At 35.9% G+C, this 3,818-nt stretch overlaps 1 non-coding gene across 1 annotated transcript; it reads left to right on the top strand.

Annotated features, from left to right (window-relative positions):
* Window positions 1–266: 266 nt before the first annotated feature.
* On the top strand, window positions 267–372 carry LOC145151714 (small nucleolar RNA R71). Its single transcript, XR_013732274.1, has one exon. It is a non-coding gene; the product is annotated as a small nucleolar RNA R71 (small nucleolar RNA).
* The last annotated feature ends 3,446 nt before the right edge of the window (window positions 373–3,818 follow it).

Raw genomic sequence — 3,818 nt, 5'->3', positions numbered from 1 at the left:
TTGATTGGTCCATTTGGGTCAACCTCCTGTCCATATTATTGAGCATTGCCATCATAGCAACCATCTTTTCAGAATGTGCACCTCCACTACCTTTTACTCCATCGTGTCTTGGGTTGTGGTACTCACGAGAATGCTTCGCGAATTCTTCAATCAACACCTTGATATGATTAGGATTCTTCTTAGTGATAGGACCTTGCGAACCAAGGAGTTGCCTAGTCATAACATTGACCCCATCATAGAAAATAGACATCCCTTGTGGAATATTAAGTTCATGTTGAGGACAATTCCTTAACAATCCTTTGTAACGCTCCCATGCCTCGTATAGTGACTCCCCGGTTGTTGCTCAAAGTTGGCTATTGCCTTCTTGAGTTTAGCTATCTTGGATGGTGGGCAAAATTGGTCTAGAAACTGCTCACGCATTTGACCCCAAGTAGTGATTGTACCAGGTGGAAGTGCTTTCAACCAGTCTTTTGCAGCTCCCTTGAAAGTAACTGGTAGCATCCTTAGCAAGACAATGTCTCTATTAACATTTGGGACATTGAAATAGTCTGCAATGTAATTGACCTAATCTAGATGTTTGAAAGCATCCTCATGATGTGGTAAAGGTTACCACCTCATGTTATCGCATAAAAACTAACAGAAAAGAAAAACGAAAAAACGAGAAAAATACTGAATTCACGTCGTGAGCTAGAAGCTCATGTCGTGAATCTAGTACTGAAACAAAATCCTAAGATGGAAAAGTAACTTTTTGATGGTTTAACCCCACAAAAAGGATCGATCAACCTAAAGAAAATAAATCAATGATCAAATAAGCCGTTCCCCGGTAACGACGCCAAAAACTTGGTGCGTGCAAATAGCTACACCTAATTTTATATTTATAACCTAACTAACTTAACTAACTAAATTGCACCTAGGCAGTGTACCTAGTCAAATTATAGAATAGTTGGGTAAGTTGGGTGTCGATCACAGGGAACGGTTTTGACTGATTAACCTATCTACTATTAAATTAACCTAATTTTCTAGCAATGATGGTGGTTTTATCTAATTTTTCATATTTAGATGAACTTAATTTTCTTCACACAAAATTCGATCGATTACTAAAAATACTCTAATTTAGTTCGAATCCACTTCTTCTTTCTAGTTAGCTAACAATTATGGATTATCAAAGTTGGTTATCTAATTTTATATTATATTAGTAATTTAAGTCTAAATTTACCAATATTTAACTTATTCATGTAAAACTATGCATGGTCACACACAATTAAACACAGAACTAGTTATGATTATGAATAAGCTATGTAAGATTTATTAGGCAAATATAATTATGGTCATAACTTATGCTCTCTAACATAGCTAAATTTAATTACTTCAATTACTTACCTACGATTTGGTCGATCCTAGCTCTAGCAATTTAATGTTCACTAAATCACTAGGTGTCAAGTTCATATAATTTAATTATCACTAAGCTACACAGAACATGAATTCAAGTAACTAAAGAATCAAATATTAGCATGCTAGGTATTAACAATCAACCACAAGCACAATACCAACTAATCAAATCCATAATAAATTAGCTAAACCATAAGTCGAAGTTTCATCTAGCTAAACAGGAGTTACTAAATTCAGCTACTCATACTCAAAATCAAACTAAAATAAATCAAAGTAATAAACATGATTAAAGTACCAAACGATTGAACTAATTATGAACTCTCTTCTCCTTTTGTGTTGAAACCCTATTCCAGACCTTCTCCTCTTCTGAAAATCGTCTCCTACAACTTCTTCAATCAGCCAAAAAGTCTCTCCAAGTCGTAATGGACAAGGATATATATTTTTTTGATTTTTCCAAGTTCGGTTCGCGAGCCAATATGTCTCACGTCGTGAGAACGTAGCTAACCGTGTTTGTTAAGGACTCTTCTTCACGATGTCAATCTTCTAGAATACTCCAACTCACGTCGTGAGCCTTCAATGCTCCCGTCGTGAGTACGTATTTTTGCTGAATTTTAATTCTTCTTTTCTTCAAATCTCCAAAGTTCCATGTTTTGACAATTTTAGTTCCTTTCTTCGAAAATGCTTCTATTTTGGCTGCAAAATATAATTTAAGCTTATAAGTACAATTATTCTATGCAAATAACCAAATTATATCTTAAAATGTATTAAAATATTGCCTAGAAATATGTATAAATATGGAAATGTCAAAATACCCCACACTTATACTTTGCTTGCCCTCAAGCAAATCTAATTATTTTATTCAAACCTTTATCACCAACATCACATAGAACGATCCAACTCAAACTCAACCATTATGCCAAGACCTCAATGCATGCATTTGTGTCTAAAATTTTCCTAAGGACCCCCCTCAATTCTAAATACTCACAATCCTCATAAACACGCACCCACTTCTTTTGAACAATGCTCATTTTATGCATCCCTCAGAATCCATCCGCAGAAAACTTTCTAACCTCAAGGTATTTTTGTAATGCTATCCAAGCATACTGTTGAGAGAAAACTTGAGACACACTTGAACAAACGTTAGAACAAGTATAGTTGTGGAATAGTTTATCTCAAAGAATCTAAAAAGCTCAACAATAATAAGTTAATAAGTTAGATAGTTAGATAGTTAGTTGCAGAAATGTAAGAAATATAAATGGCAGCAGATGATATATCAAGAATACATGTAAGTTGATTCATAATATGGAATGCATTAAGACGAAGTTAATGAGCGAGATCAAACGTAGTGATAAAGTCATGAATGACTTGCTCCGGAGTGAGGTAGTAATCAGTTACGTTCTAGAGAACTTGAGAGTAAGAAGAGATTGAGATGCGTAAGAAGATGGAAGTAAGATATGTAAAGATTGTCGTGAAGATATATTTGAATAAGTAAGAATGAGCTCTATTTATAGAGTCTCAAGAATTACATTGGATTAGTTCTCTAAGAGTAGCCATGCAAGGCATACTGGACAATAGAGAGTGTTACAGAAAAGTAGATAAAATTATACTAAGTAAGATAAATGAGACTGCGGTTGGACAGATGACTTCGGTTGCGTTGCTGATGAGAGCTTGACTGCGGATCCTTTGGGGACTGCGGTAGCTAAAGTTCAAGAGGGTCACTTTTATGATTCAACAATTTCCCCCTAAGTGACCTCTTTAACTTTTCTTCACCTATCAAGTTTAAGGAACTTGATCAAGATCCACCAAAACTTTCTGATATTCTCCAGCCAAGTGATCCTTCTTAAAATCTCGAACTTGACTTCATCAGTCGTTTGCTTCGATTTTTCTACTGCGGTTCGACAGATTTGAAGTTGTTTCCTTGTGAGGCGATTCGTGGAAGTCATAGGAATGAAGTATTTGATCTGATCGACCTTCCTTTTGAAAATGACTCCAAGATCAGGAAAGTTTGTTGCACCTAAGGATCTTTCTTGAAAACCTTCGGTAAGCATTGGTGCAAGATCTAGAGGTGGCAGATAGAACTTCTTAGCAATTGTTGGGTAGATGTCCGCATCAATCTTCGCAAACCCGCAGACGGTTTCCTTCAAAAAATTGCTTGCCCTTTCAAGTGCTAACTTCATTTTTGGATGCTTTTCGCATTTGTTTTGGAACACCTTTGCTATTAGAAAGACTTCTTCTGGGTTCATACATGGGAAGTCAGCTTGGGTGCGGACATAGTCCTGATTCCTTCAAGTAAGCGTGTATTGAATGAAGTCAGCCTTCATGAATTTCCTGGGCTTGAAGTTCTTGACTGCTGATGGTCTATCATTAGACCAAATTTTCTCTATGGAAGAGGCATGTTTGGCATAGAATCTATTGAGCCTCTCAAATTC

This window comes from Lactuca virosa, chromosome 1, assembly GCF_052849685.1.
Source record: "Lactuca virosa cultivar CGN04683 chromosome 1, Lactuca_virosa_CGN04683_v6, whole genome shotgun sequence".
In the NCBI taxonomy this organism is placed as follows: Eukaryota; Viridiplantae; Streptophyta; class Magnoliopsida; order Asterales; family Asteraceae; genus Lactuca; species Lactuca virosa.
The sequence above is the reverse complement of the archived record's forward strand: the minus strand, read 5'-3'. Positions and strand labels throughout refer to the sequence as shown.